Below are 16,846 nucleotides of genomic sequence, written 5' to 3'. Positions count from 1 at the left end.
TTGTATACATTTTTCACTTCTATATCCTTTGAAATTTATGGATTTGTCAGTCGTGAATGATATAGTGCAGTGTTGGGGAGTGAATTTGACTTCATAAACTTTATCGCACAATTGACTTATGCTTAGTATATTATGTTTAAGCTCTTTTACTAGGAGTACATCATCAATCAAGCAAGATTTAGATATACCTATTGAGCCGATTCCTTCAATTACTTCTTTGTTGTTGTCTCCAAAGGTGACAGTTCCCTTCTCCTTTGGTTTGACGGATTGGAGTAGATCTTTGTTCCCAGTCATATGTCTAGAACATCCACTGTCTAGATACCATATGCTAGGAAGAACAGTTTTCCTATTTCCCTGCAAGAATTGATTTTGGTACCCTTTAGTTCTTTTGGGTCCACAATATTAGAAAAGAGAGATACAAAATAGACTTCTAAGAGTTCAGTCTCTCATAGCAACATCATCGTCACTTTCTAAGAGTGCTCCCAGTAGTAGGTAGGGCTATGGCCTCTTTAAAAACCTATTTTCTTGGACAAAGCAGCGTTCATCAGGAAGACCAGTCGCAAGTCAAGGCAGTTTAAACCGGTCTACGATGAACTCCCTTAGATCATGATCTCATAATGACAACTGATGAGTTGTTAAGTACTCTTAGGCCTCCATTTCATATAACTCTTTTGATCATATTAAAATCTCAAGAATCTACATTTATATCTAGCATGACCAATTTTACAACAATAAGAGCATGTAGGGGGTGATCTCATTTTTGCTTTAGCAATTAGACTAGTAAATTCTATTGATTTCTTACCGTACCCTATTCCACCCTTATCAAAACTACATTTCTGCATGCTAAGTAGATTATTCAATTTATTACTACTGACATTGAACTTATTAAAAGATTTTTCTAAGGTAGCTATATCATCCTTTAATCTTAGGTTTTCATGCTCCTTAGATTCTAATTCATTTTTGAGGTTTCTATTTTTTTTTCTAAGTGATTTAGCCATGTCAAACATAAGCTTATAAGCTTGTAGTAATTCATCGTAAGATGGTACCTCATCATCGTTGGAGGCGATGTCATCATCCTTGGCCATGAGACATATGTTGGATTCCTCCTCATCGCTATCTTCATAGGCTCCCATCTCAAATGTCTCATGTTTGAGCTCTAGGAGGTCAATCTTTGTTTCCTTGACCTAGTTGGTTCCCTCGTGGCATATCTCCAATTTATCCCATATTTCTTTAGCGGATGAGCACATTAATGTTTGTTGTACTCGTTCATATCTAAAGAACAATGCAAAATATTCATAGCTTTAGCATTTTGAGAAATTAATCGCATGTCCTCCTTGGTAAAGTCATCCATTCCCTTAGGAATTTTAATCCCTTCAACCTCTTTCATTGGTTTGTAGGGACCTTTTACCGTAACTTTCCAAAGATCATAATCTACGGATTGAATATATAGGGACATTCGATTTATCCAATATCCGTAGTTTATGGCGTTGAAAAGAGGAGGACGATTGATTGATTGCCCTTGAGCATAATCGCTCGCTAGATTTGCCATAGAGTCTTTTTGAAATTTTTTTCAAAAGTGTGGCTCTGATACCACTTGTTAGAACCTAATGGGGGGGATTTAGGTTCTATTGGCAACTTTAGCAATTTAAAGCGATTATGCAAATACGCAAGCGGAAGACTTAAAGCAATCAAAAATAAATGCGGTAAATAAATGCGTAAAAGAAATAAAGCGATAAACGAGATTAGGATATGTTTATGGAAGTTCGACGATAAATCATCTACGTCTCCCCTTCTTTGTTAAGATCGATTAACCAAGGATTCACTAGCACTTCAACTTCTTGGCCTTGATGGCTCCAAGGATAGCCGTAAAACTTGACACGATCACCGCGCCGATACAACTCGATACTCTTGGCCTTAAGGGCTCCAAGGATAGCCTCAACACAAACACTTGGCTTCACACTCAAGTGCTTACAACGATAGCACAACACACTTGGCTTCACACTCAAGTGTTTACAACAATGGCACAACCAACTCACAAACTATTTTTACAAACACTCTCAAATATATCACACAAACACTTTGATAGTGAGAAATTGCTTGCAAAGGAGAGAAGAGATGAGTTGGGATGTCTCCAAATGAACTTGGATGGCCTCTATTTATAGTTGGAAAAGATTTGAATCTGATTTGAGTGCTTGGAGCATGTGTTAAGAAGTCAAGGAGTGACAAAAAGTGTTCGGCACCGCTGCCTACTTTTTCCCAGCACACTGAGCAGATTTTGTGGAAAATTTATAACTTCCAATCTAACCGTTGGATTGATCTGAAATTTTAACTGAAGCTTTAAAACATCTGGATCTTCATTTTGCACGGTGGAGATTTGATTTTAATGAGTCAAACATTTCCAGTAAGTTTTGGAAATCACTTTATCAAGTTTTCAAACTTGTTCTGTGCAACAAATTTGAAAAATTCATATCTCCATATCCATCCGTTGGATTGATCCGAATTTTTGACAGAGGTTGTAAAACATCCTATATTGAATCTGATCGGTGGATATTTGATTTGAATGTCTCAAGCAATCCCAATTAATTTCTGAATTTGAATCTTCATCATTTGCTTTATGTTCTGCAGAAATAGGTACTATGCAACATTTGTGGAAAAATCATAACTCCATATCTAGCCATTGGATTGATATGAAATTTTGATATAAGTTTTCAAACATCCTGATATTGATTTTTATCGATGGAGATTTTATTTGGATGTCTCAAGAATGTCCAGTAATTTTCAGAAGTTGATTCTTCATCCTTCACTTCAAGTTCTGCATAAATAGGTACTGCACAAATTTTGTGGAAAAATCATAACTTCATATCTAGCCGTTGGATTGCTCTCAAATTTGGATAGCACATGTAAAACTTCCTCATCACGATTATGACTGGTGAAGATTGGATTTCGATGCCTAGAAAATTCCCAATAATTTTCGGAAGTTGCTGCTCCATACTTTGGCTTCTTCTTGTCTTTTTCTTCATATCTCTTAACAATGTTTCATTCATTCAATGAGCAATACAAGACTTTATAAATACATGTATAGCTTCAAAATAACTTCCAAGAATTTAATCATCAATAAATCTAATCTGTAAAATCTCACTTTAAATGGTTAGTAACAATTAATCGAGTTTTGTAATCATCAAAACATAATATTATGAGACTTGTTAATGCATTAAAAACATTAATCTCATAACACGAGATTTGAATGCGTTTAAGGCGTAACACATTGTACTTCAGGTAGGGGAGGTGGGAAGGCTACTTGGTCTAGGAGGTTTGATATCAGTCGCAACGAAGTATGACCTTGGATTGATACTAGGTGTGGTATTGGGGATTTAGTTATCGTCAGAATTTTTGTCAGAGATGTTTGTTTCGGGATTCTATTGTCAGAGTCAGTCTTGGAAGGATTTCCTTGATGAGTGATTTCTCAAAGCAGATAGAATTTTGACCTTTGTAATTTTGAATATTACTAGATGAGTAAATCTAGTGTGTAGACGGATTTCTACCAGTGAATGCACGGATTATCGTCTGATGTCTTCAAACTTGGAGCATATGATTTTTTTCCATAATATGGAAATGATCTAGGTTGATAGATCGAGAGAATTTTCTTGGGTTTAGCTCGACTTGGTGTTCACAGTAAGTGAACAAGGCAGCCGTTAGTAGTGCAAGAATGGCACAAGACTTGTTTCAGTGACTACTCTTATCTGTATCCTGATGCTATCAGGGATAGGCATGTTGAATCCAGCTCGATTTGTGTTATTCCAAATGTTTGGGAATAGTGAATTGATGGAAGCTGGGTCAAGGTTATTGATCAAGTCATGCAAGTTTTAATAATCAGTGATCGTTTGATTTTGTTGACACTGTCGGATTAAGTGTGAACCATGGTGGATTGACAGGGTTGGTTAATATTCCAATCAGTGTTGACTTGGATTGGGTGAAACAGGAGTTACTTGAGATAATACTTTGAGACGCGATGTGCTTTGGTAATGTATCAAGAATTTGAGCGATTCAAGATCTCTAGGAATGCCAGAGATGGATATTTTGGGATTGTTGCTATTCAAGAATGATTGCAATTTAACTTGTGTAGTCGAGTTTAAGTGATAACATAGTTATCAAGTACGCATGAAAAATTAGTAATTTTCCAAGTTGGTATATGTGAGACCTCGGTTCTAAACATCAATTAAAGGAGTAATTAAAAATAAGCAAGCATTAAAAGCCAACACATTTTTTAATTTTTTTTATAAAAGGGCCCGCGCGGCCGCGCCCATCATGACGCCCTGCCCGAAAATGAGCGCAGGCGCGCGGGCGCGCCTCCCTGGATGCTCCGGTGCTAGAATCACCAAAAACAAGAACATCAAGCCATACAATACTCCGAAACATAAACATGCGTTACAAACTTGATTCCTCTATTTAAAACAGGAGTTCTGGAGTTCAACAACCAAACCAAAGTCGAAAACATGCAACAACAATATAACGATGAAGTTCGATAACTAAACATGTTCTAACATAAACTAGATTGACATGCTGGAATCGACTTCTAGACCGAGTCTCACTTCTACATCTTTCCCTCGAAGCTAACTATGCCTCTTCTGACTTGTTCCTGAGCCACCTGTTGCCATGTACACATACAAAATAAAGCAACAGCCGGATAATCCGATGAGAATACAATTCACAGTAAAAGAGACTAACATGCTATCAAGTAAACATATCAAATCATAATATGAACTCATTCTTCAAATAATCAATTAATCCAATCAAGATTTGAATTAAAATGATATGCATGTCTTAAAAACTTCTGGATTATCATACTCAGATAATCAAATGGAATTCTTCTTTCTTTCTTTCTTCTGTTTGGGATCCCGAGGTTAAAATATCCAACAATAACACCGACTACCCTCTCGAGGTGGACGAGGCATATTTTAATCCTCTAGACTCCGGAGTATTATAGAGAGTTATTTCCGCACATGTAGTAATTCGCCTACAAGGCCACTCAACTATAATTACCAGATCGTCTAATTCAAAACGAATAATCATTCGGCTCAATATGAATGCATATTTCATCTCATGCATTCAATCATAAATTCAATAACCAATTCAAATAAGTATTCAATCATGATTTCAACTAAGCATTCAATCATGATTTCAAATAAGCATTCAATCATGCAAGTATGTGATTTCTTTGGAACACTCGAATCCAGTCTAATTCGAGTTAATCGTTCCATTCAAGTCTAAGTCGTCTTTTACCTTATTTGCTTCGAAGGTACTTCAATCTGAAAATCAATAATAAGGATAATAATCAATATCCAATCAAATTCATTCAAAACACAATCAAACTTCTTCGATTGATAAATAAGAAAATCGATACTGTACCGACTTCAATCTTCCAAACTGACCAAAGCTGCTATCTCGCAACTCTGTTGACTTCACTTCAATCTAACAGAAGAAGTCATAAGGATCAATATCGACATCAAAAGCTCAATCAAACTCGATACGATCAAAACATCGCAACGATATCCAAAACTCAAACTGACGGCATAACGGCTATATTCTGACAAACCGGAAACGCAGACAGCATAATATCAATCAAATAAACTCATTCCAATCAACAAACATCCATTCCCAATCAATCCCAACACATCTCAAAATCCCCAAATTTTGAAATTCATAAGAAAATTCATATCAAATCCAATCGTCGTTATTTCTTCGAACCGTCTTAGATATACTATCACAGCTATCTCAAAATCATCCTCTCCGAATATAAATCAATTCTAAAGACATCCAAAAATTCAAACCTCTCAGAAATAAGATAAACTTACTTCCAAACGGAGCACTCGTCGCTGCGATCGCAGATATCAACTTCAGATCAAATTCCAATGGACGGATCGAGCTAAAATGGAAATCACAAAAGCTTGGAAGCTTTTCTCTCGCCTTCAATGGAGAGGAACCAATGAAGGGGATGAAGAGTGAACAAATGAGACTAAGTCAAACAAATTCCAAGACCAATCAATATAACAAATCCCATTTTTGCGTTTTAGTCCCTGAAAATTCCGAAAATTGCATTCTAGTCCCTGATCAAAATCGAATCGGCCCTCGACTTTTAAAATCTCTGATTATCTCAAATAAGGTCAATTAAGATAATTTTGGGGCGTTACAATTCTCCCCCTCTAAGAATCGATTTCGTCCTCAAAATCAAACATGATTCTATCACAAGGTCGAGGCTTGAATCAAAGGATTGCAATAAGAATTTACATCTCGAAACTAAGTCCAGAATCTGTTTCCAATATAACTATGAATCGTTCGTCTCAATCAGTTTGACATCTTAACAAAAAGAGAAAGTTAGAAACTTTAGTCGATTACTTCATCAACACTCCGTCCGTCTATCAAAAGTTAACTCATCCTCGTCAGAAAATCCTTCTAATTTCAGTCACAATTTGAATCTTCTTTTGTTCTAACTCATGTGACACAGAAAGTTCATATCAAAAGGAAGGAGATCTTAATCTCTCCTCGTACAACTTCTAGAAAGTGCTTTCAATAATCATCTGATCGCTATCGTTGTACGAAGTTTCCACAAAAAAATCAAGAATTCTGCCAACTAGTGCTAAGTCGAGCACTACAACTCATGGAAATTCCTCTAAAGTTCGATTCAAATGATCTGGCTGTACGTCGTTCTGAGGGTATCAATTCGAAAATAGTTGAATCAACAATAAAATGTCTCTTCTAAGTCTATGCCGAAAGAACAATTACATCAAGGATCTCTGTCTAGACTGACAGACTTCGGCAATTCATGACATCTGAAAACCTCTATCAATCCTCTGTTCTTCGTCAAAAATCATTCTGTACAGAAAACTGTAACGGATTCTATCAATCAATCAATCAAAATCAGACAGTAGATGAAATAAAAATAATTCCAAAATCTCAATAAGAAAAAATCCCAGCACTGAAAGATCATCATCACTGAAAATCAGAATACACGAGAGAGGATAATCAGAAATTCCATCATCAGATAATAAGATCAAAGAAATTCATTCGGTCCAATCAGAATTCAAACATTGAATTTAGCAAACAACTGATCGGCGTACAATTCTGAAAATATTGTAGAAAGCTCTGTACGATCAGTACAATTCTCATAACCAGAAAACAAGAAATTCATCAATAAGAATTCCTAATTTCAACTAATACTTCTGAGAGATTCGGTCAACAGAAAATTCTTCAGCAATACAGGAGTATTCGTCAAATAAAAAGGCCTGTCAAAAGTTCAAAACGGCCATACCTCAATTCGGAAATGATTCTGAGAATGTTCTCCTCACGAATTTCCTGAAAATAAAATTCGGATCCCCATTCAGTGTCGAACTCGTTCTGACAATCAGGACCAATCTAGAAGTTCATTCCGAACAACTTCGGTCGTTCAATAACCACTGGCACATCAACCAGTTCAGGTTACAATCCAATATATCAACTGTAAAGCTTCGAGAGTTCGTTCATACTATTCTGTAACAACAGTCATTCAACAGAATAAATCAAGAATTCTTAGAATCGAGAATTCTTAATGGAAGATTCCATCACTCGATCAACGATACTCATGTGACATCTCATCTCAGAGTCAACAAAGTAGCCTTGCTACGAAAATCATCAAAATGTGATCCCAATTCCCTTCTGAATCAGAATAGACTGTACAATAGAAAATCGGATCGTTCTCTCTCTGACTGTTGACAGTTCAAGACATCAGAAGCCATACTTCGAACTTCATGCTTCCTCATCCTCTATTCGATCTGATTCCTCAATTCATCAAACATCTTCCGATCATCTGGAAGAACTTTGAATAAACTTCAAAGTGCCAATCTCCTGATACTCTGTCTCAAACCAAAACATCTGGCACAACAAAAGTTATTCGCTAATAAGGAATCAATATAAACCTGAAACTCAGATTATACCCATATCTGATCTATCTTCATCGGATTCTGAAAGGTCGAATCAGATTCCATAGCATTCTCAATCTTTTCAATCAACTCTGGTTCGAAGTCTAATAAATGAGTCAAGATAAATGTTCCATCTGTTCCAGACTCTATCAGAAGTGCAGCAATCATCTGTCAAAGATAACAACTGAAGTAGATAAAATAAGATTAGATCATTCAGCTTAAAATCTTAGCTGTTACAATCAGTTCTCTGGATAACAATAGAATTCGCATTCAGATTAATCGTCCTCTATAAATCTCTTTCCCAACTCAAAATCAGTTTGAACTGCGAAAATCAAAACATCAATCTTCCAAGATCAGAACAGATTAATGAAATCTTCCAAGCAAATAAAAAGATGCTAGATCTTCCCAGCAAGAAGAACTCTGTGAGACTCAAATCGAAAACTAATATTGCATCTCGAGCATCTTCAACTTCTTCGATGCTCAAGATAACAAGAAGTTCTTCTGAACAAGAATAAGTCTCAACTCTCAATAAGAAGGAGTGCAAAGCACCGAAAGGTCATCAATACCGAAGAAGTCAATAATACTGAGGTGCTGATCAATCTCTCCTTCAATTCAATAAAAACTGGTCTCAAAGATACAAACTAAACAGAAGAACATAATCTGCTGAGTAAACGTCTTCACAACAATAAAAATTCTTCAAAGGATTCGCGATAGAATTCGCTAAATCCAAAAATCTTCAAATTCAGATAAGCACGTCGATCCAGATCAATTCATAACAGCTCTAGTCTTGAGGTATTCAATAAAATTCCATCTTCCTAGATAAAAGATCGAGGAAAATACAATTAGGTCTTACAAGATTCAGAAGTCAAAAGAATAGCATAATTGATCGACATGAAAATCTGCGAACAATTCTTAAAGAATCTGAAAGATCAATACGGCTCTTCGAAGGATAAGAGATTTAAGAATAATCAAGAACTCATCTACAAATCTCTGAAAGATTCGGTTCAAAGGACTCATAAACATTGCAGATGCAATTCCAATTCAATCTGTACGATTAAAATTCAAATCGGTCGTACCTCATTCCGAATTCGATTTCTGAAACCTCTTCCATTCAGATTATCAGTCAATGATGTCTGATCTAAACTTAATGTTGAACTCATCCTCTCGACTCGGAGGTAAATCTAGAATCTCAACTAGAAAAACATCAGCAAACTCAACAACTCTGTTGAATCAATCAACACGGCTGATTGAAGACATCATCTGCATACCTCAAACATTCCTCCGCACCTTTATGTAACAAATGGTAATCGACAAACTACAAGAAGGAATTCTTAATTCAGGAATTCTTACCAGAGAAAAAATTCATTCGTCTATCATCTCGGATCCAAATCTGGCAACAATCTGAAATCAACCTTGGTTGCCCTGTACTCGGTTAATATACTACATCGATAATATAATCAAAAACTGATAATCTAATCTAGTACTGTTCAGTACAATCAACTCTCATTGAAACAAAATTCACAATTTCGAACTAAACTCATCGCAACAAATTCAGATACTCAAAAGTAGAGGAAGCATCAATCTCACTTCTCCACAAGAATAAAAGTTTCATCAATATCTAACAGCAAAAGATTCGAAAGACTAAAATCAAACAGTTACCTGCTTCGTCATCGTCAGGAGCAGTTAGAATCTGTGAATCCTCGATAAGAGCAAGTACCACAACCTGTCGCAGAAATTTGGATTTAAACAAACTCTACGAAACGACCAAACCTTGTTTCTCTAAGGCTTTCTTCTTCGATAACCACCAATCTTTTGGAAATGCCTTGCAGTTGGTACCCAACTAACCGAATCCGTTGTTCGTCGGTGTATTCTCACGAATCAAACAATTGATCAAATTCCTCTAACCATCTTTCACACAAGAATGGCATTCCCAGAATTATTCAGAGTCAACGGTTAAAATGACTGAAACTCATCGAAAATTCTTCAATCAGTGCCGAATAGCTAACCATCTGATCAGTCGCAGTATCACTCTATCCTGTCCGAATTCTATGCAGTTCGATTCTTCTTCAATATACATCAAGAACATATATCTCATACTCAAACGAGTTAGGACACAACTACCTCGATCTTCCAACATTCGGTGTCCAAAACCTCTTTCTCGATTAATTCAACCATCTCGAGAAAAGTTCGAATTCGATCCAGGAATTCAAGTAATTGATATCTCAAGTAATTCATGCTTTAAAAATTTAAATCACATAATCATGTAATTCAAATAATTCTCAAAAATAAAGCATGCTCGCATGGTATTTAAATAAATCAATTTAAATAACTCAATCACATGCGAGAGTTCAATTCATGCGAACTCGATATACCCCGCTCACTTCTAAATTCAGTCCAAGAATCTTATATCTCTGATACCACTTAATGTAAGACCTCGGTTCTAAACATCAATTAAAGGAGTAATTAAAAATAAGCAAGCATTAAAAGCCAACACATTTTTTTTTAATAAAAGGGTACGGGCCACGCACGGCGCCCTGGCTCATGCGTGGCCGCGCCCTTTCGAGGCGCGGGCGTGCATGACGCCCTGCCCGAAAAGGGGCGCAGGCGCGCGGGCGCGCCTCCCTGGCTGCTATGGTGCTAGAATCACCAAAAACAAGAACATCAAGCCATACAATACTCCGAAACATAAACATGCGTTACAAACTTGATTCCTCCATTTAAAACAGGAGTTCTGGAGTTCAACAACCAAACCAAAGTCGAGAACATGCAACAACAATATAACGATGAAGTTCGATAACTAAACATGTTCTAACATAAACTAGATTGACATGCTGGAATCGACTTCTAGACCGAGTCTCACTTCTACATATTTCCCTTGAAGCTAACCATGCCTCTTCTGACTTGTTCCTGACCCACCTGTTGCCAAGTACACATACAAAACAAAGCAACAGCCGGAGAATCCGATGAGAATACAATTCCCAGTAAAAGAGACTAGCATGCTATCAAGTAAACATATCAAATCATAATATGAACTCATTCTTCAAATAATCAATTAATCCAATCAAGAACGGAATTAAAATGATATACATGTCTTTAAAACTTCTGGATTATCAGACTCAGATAATCAAATGGAATTCTTCTTTATTTATTTCTTCTGTTTGGGATCCCGAGGTTAAAATATCCAAAAATCACACCGACTACCCTCTCGAGGTGGACGAGGCATATTTTAATCCTCTAGACTCCGGAGCATTATAGAGAGTTATTTCCGCACATGTAGTAATTCGCCTACAAGGCCACTCAACTATAATCACCAGATCGTCTAATTCAAAACGAATAATCATTCGGCTCAATATGAATGCATATGTCATCTCATGCATTCAATCATAAATTCAATAACAAATTCAAATAAGCATTCAATCATGATTTCAACTAAGCATTCAATCATGATTTCAAATAAGCATTCAATCATGCAAGTATGTGATTTCTTTGGAATACTCGAATCCAGTCTAATTCGAGTTAATCGTTCCATTCAAGTCTAAGTTGTCTTTTACCTTATTTGCTTCGAAGGTAATTCAATCTGAAAATCAATAATAAGGATAATAATCAATATCCAATCAAATTCATTCAAAACACAATCAAACTTCTTCGATTGATAAATAAGAAAATCGATACTGTACCGACTTCAATCTTCCAAACTGACCAAAGCTGCTATCTCGCAACTCTTTTGACTTCACTTCAATCTAACAGAAGAAGTCATAAGGATCAATATCGACATCAAAAGCTCAATCAAACTCGATACGATCAAAACATCGCAACGATATCCAAAACTCAAACTGACGGCATAACGGCTATATTATGACAAATCGGAAATGCAGACAACATAATATCAATCAAATAAACTCATTCCAATCAACAAACATCCATTCCCAATCAATCCCAACACATCTCAAAATCCCCAAATTTCAAAATTCATAAGAAAATTCATTTCAAATCCAATCGTCGTTATTTCTTCGAACCGTCTTAGATATACTATCACAGCTATCTCAAAATCATCCTCTCCGAATATAAATCAATTCTAAAGACATCCAAAAATTCAAACCTCTCAGAAATAAGATAAACTTACTTCCAAACGGAGCACTCGTCGCTGCGATCGCAGATATCAACTTCAGATCAAATTCCAACGGACGGATCGAGCTAAAATGGAAATCACAAAAGCTTGGAAGCTTTTCTCTCGCCTTCAATGGAGAGGAACTGATGAAGGGGATGAAGAGGGAACAAATGAGACTAAGTCAAACAAATTCCAAGACAAATCAATATAACAAATCCCATTTTTGCGTTTTAGTCCCAGAAAATTCCAAAAATTGCATTCTAGTCCCTGATCAAAATCGAATTGGCCCTCGACTTCTAAAATCTCTGATGATCTCAAATAAGGTCAATTAAGATAATTTTGGGGTGTTACAGTATATTTTTGTTAAGAAAAGGCAGAATTAATAAAAGCATTGCTTAGTGGTAGCAATATCATACTCAGGTTGAGTAATTGAAGATCAAGTAGTTATTCCATTTCATTAGTGAACGACAATTTTTTAATGACTTTCCATCGAACATTTTTCCGTAGTGTTCCTATGACGATGTCTAAGTATACTGTTTGGATTGGATCCGACGAGTATCGATAATTCTAATAGGTATTAGCAATTGAACATTAGTTATATGGTCTTGATACGAGACGATATCTAAGACTTGGTTTTCAAGATCTAGCAGGATTGTTGTCAATGATCTTCCCATAAGATTCTGATGTGATGTGCCATTGAAATATTATAATGGATTAAGGGCAATTGTCATAATCCAATGCAAAGGAAATTGCATATATAGTCTAAAGATGAGTCACATCATTACAGACTAATTGTAGAGGTTATTGCGTTCCAGCAATAGACAATAATCTTATATATGATGTATAACAAAGTTACTTCTAGCATGTTAGCTCTACGAGTATTCCTAAGAGTAACTTGGTAACTAGTTAAATAGCGGTAGTGCCAGAGATCAGGAATATCTGTATTTTAGTCTGCTTTCAAAGCTGATGTATTTTGACAAGGACATGAGATAGCAAAAGCGTGGAATCTATTGGGATTAGTTCTCCTTTAAGATCAGTTGTAGATATGGTAAATTTGGGATTAACGATGATAGTTTCATCAGAGACTCCGAGGTGAGTTGTACCAGGTGCAAATGACTGCCGAGTTTGAGACAAGAAAGGAAGCGTTACCGTATGCGGGTGTACTGTGGAATGTTGTTCCATGTCGAGCATTTTGAAAGGAGCTTTCCTTATTCTTGATATGTGTGCAGATATTTCAAGGGATATAGCTCATGAGATTGTTTGACGATAGTTGAGATACATAGGTGGTATCTTGTGATCGAGATGATGTAAACCAACAAAGATGCAAGTCTCACTGTTGCAGAGTATACATGGGATTTCACAGCTTAATGATTGTCGAAGTGATGACAGTTTTCATCAGGAGACAAAATTATGTTATGCTGAGAAACGTGGGCTGTGATTTGTACTAGACGTGGTGGATAGAGTTCTCAACATTGGTTTAGAAGCTGGTGTTGCTTCAGGGGAGCATGGGAAGAATAACCAGTCTAGTAATCATTATAAGTAGTTACGTGGAAGTATAGCTTAGTGTCAGTGGAAATTCTCTTGTAGAGAGATGTATAATTCGATACAGTGTCTAAATGAGTATTCTACACTGAGAACCTGGGAACCACTAGATAGAGAAATCAAGTCAGTGATTTGACAAAAGTCGTAAGTCAAATAGGCTATAGATGGTTTCGTCTTTATTAGTTTCACTTGGGTAAGTGAATAGTGCAAAGAGGTGACTATTTGATTCAACCAGCGAGATCGTGGTTGATTTTTTATTGGTGCAAGATTTTTTCCTAGTAGATACTTGTGAGCTATCGTCTGATTTGATTAGAGATGGAAATCAAGTACTAAGGATAGGTATTTATTTTAAGATAAAGGCGATGTATTGAGATCATCAAGGTGGCTTATCTTGACGACGTACATCAAGTAACATGTGGATGTCGGACGAAGACAAGAATCTTCTATCATTGTGGAAAATATCTCTGGTTGCGAGATACCATTAGAACAAGTGCCAACTTGATAGGAGAATCTTGTAGAGATTCGAAGTAAGGAATAAAGGTGTTTCAGGTTTGGGATAACTTAGTGCTAAGTAATTTTTATTTCCATCAGTTACATAGTAGATTTCAGTTTCGCAAGGACCAGATATTGAGTTGGAGATGCTGATGCAATGCGGAGAAATAGACTTGCGGTTGTTACCAAAGTCTGAGTTGTCAAATGCTATTCGACTGAAATTCAAGAAAGGTCCTATATTATGTTCTCGAGATTTCCATTAGATTTCGAGGAGAAAATCTTTTAAAGGGTGGGGGGAGAATGTAGTGACCCATATATGGAATTAGAGATTAATTGTTAATTAATCGAATTATCATGTTTAGATTGAATAAAACTTGATTAAAGGATTTCCAAATGGGTCTAAAGAAAATTAAAAATGGATCCAGAACATTCAAAAATAGCCGAGAAAGTTCAGAATCAGGAATAAGATCAGAGGCTCCAAACTTTGGATCGAATGGTCCAAAGTGTCCAACTTTGGAGGGCCTGAAGTGGTTCGAAAGGATGGAGTTAGGACGATCCGAAGAGGGATCGTATGGTCCAATCTCCTTCAGATAAGATAAGATAAGAGAAATTATTTGATTGGCTGAGATTAGACTTCGGACAATCCAAAATCCCGGATTGGACGGTCTGAGCAGTAGTCCAGCAAGGTGTTTGAGAGAGTGACATCATGAATGACATAATATCGGGATCGGACAATCCAAAGTTCCTGATCGGATGGTCTGAAGTGCTGGCAGGGACACTTGTCAAACATGCAAAGTTCGGACAATCCAAAGGGGGGATCGGACAGTCCGAACCCTTGTCTATAAAAGTAGCCGAGAAAATCATTTTTCAAGCGCACAGAATCCTCTCTTTTTCCCATAAGGCTCTATTTTAGGGCTTTGGGGACTCTTATTTTAGATTTGGAGTAGGAATTATATTTTAGTTTAGTCAGACAGTGTCAGAAATAGGAGCAGAGCGGTGTCCGACTAGCGGAGCTGTGCTCGTAGCTGTGAAGCTACAATATGAGTGTGCCCAAGTGGTTGGGTATTCGCCATCAGCGGGGTGACGACGGATGTCGTTATAGCTTTTGTTTCCTAAAAATATTTAGGAGTATGTTATAGCTTAGTTAATGTTTTTAGTGCTTAAATATTGATTCATGAGTACTTTGCATTGTAGAGTTCATGATAGGCTTTGAGAAACTAGAGCGGGTCTTCTAGGACTGCCTTTAGTAAGATACGTAAGTACTGATTGAGATAGCCAGCATGATATATGATATATGTGTTCTATGTGTATGTGCTGTGTGTATTACATACTTTATTGCTTTAGAACATGCATGATTTTACATGAGAATACATCCAGTATGATGTGAGTCATGACAGTTTCCATCGGTGATAAGTTACTCCTTATGGATTCGTGTCTGGGGAGGCTCAGCTCCTGTTTATGCTATCACTAGGAGCAACCACGACGTTGGATTATACACTATAGTTGATAGGGGAATATACGAGTGCCCCGTGGACTAGCTATCTAGCACGGTGTTGTATATTCATTGCGCCCCTGATCAGATTTATTTACCCTGGTTTTAAAGTCATTTATGTGCTGCATATATTTTATATATAATTGCTTGCATATTGAGCATAGTTGCTCAAGTCCAGTATCTTTATGTATGTTTGGACACCCTATTTGACGGGGCAGTTACAGGTGCAGTTAGAGCCCCAGTAGCTTGGAGAAGCCAGTGACCAGAGGAGACAACATGATAGCTGTAGGTTTTATTTATTAGATTGAGTTGTATAATCAAATTTATTTAGTCGGTTGTATTCTACCGACCAGAATATATTTAAATTTTCCGCGCGTTTTCTGATTAGTGTTAATTGCATGCTTAAATTAACGTTAATTTATTATTAGTAGTAGATCAGGTTGGGTCGCTACGACGTGCTTATCATCTGAGGCTTGATTTGCAAACTCTTTGAGAGAAACAATTGTTCGCAAAGCTGGGAAATTGTGAATTTTGGATTGATTGCAGGGTGTTTCCTGGCCATGTCATATCCAATAATGATTTCAGTTGATCCGAGATAGATTGAGATTGTGTTGAACTAGTCTCGACCGACTACAATGGATGATATCTGTATTTTTCTAGGTCTAGCAGGGTATTATCATCATTTTATCACAAATTTATCACAGTTAGCTCGACCCATTACACAACTTACTTTTAAGGGCGTATCGTTTGAATTGAAATCAGAATGTGAAGAAATTTATGTGAACTTAATCGATGTTTTAATTATGCGCCTGTGCCGCCTCAAAATTTTGTTATTCCTCAGCGACATTCCCTTGAAATTGTTTAACATCGGATAACAACATCTGCGGCATCTGATAAGTAATAGTGTCAATATTTGCATTCAGAGCTGTCAATGCATCAATATCCATGAGACCAGCCTTTTTTTTATTCTTCATATCTGGGCACCCCATATTATTTTGAGCCATATCCCAATAATTTCCAATGCGTCCTACGGAGTTTTTCTATAAAGACTTCCATTAACTACAACATCTAGTATAAATCTCACCAATGGATCTGCTCCATTGAATAAAGTCTGAGTCTGTTGGCTTTGAGTGAGATTATGTTGAGGACACATCTTCAACATCTTCTTGAATCTGATCCAAGCTGCATTCAAAGATTCTCCCTCCTTTTGCTTAAAGGAAATAATATCGGAAAAGATTTTGTCCATCTTTTGTGGGTGGA

Source organism: Henckelia pumila, chromosome 3 (assembly GCF_033568475.1).
Source record: "Henckelia pumila isolate YLH828 chromosome 3, ASM3356847v2, whole genome shotgun sequence".
NCBI classification, from domain to species: Eukaryota; Viridiplantae; Streptophyta; class Magnoliopsida; order Lamiales; family Gesneriaceae; genus Henckelia; species Henckelia pumila.
Note: the sequence above shows the minus strand (reverse complement) of the source record.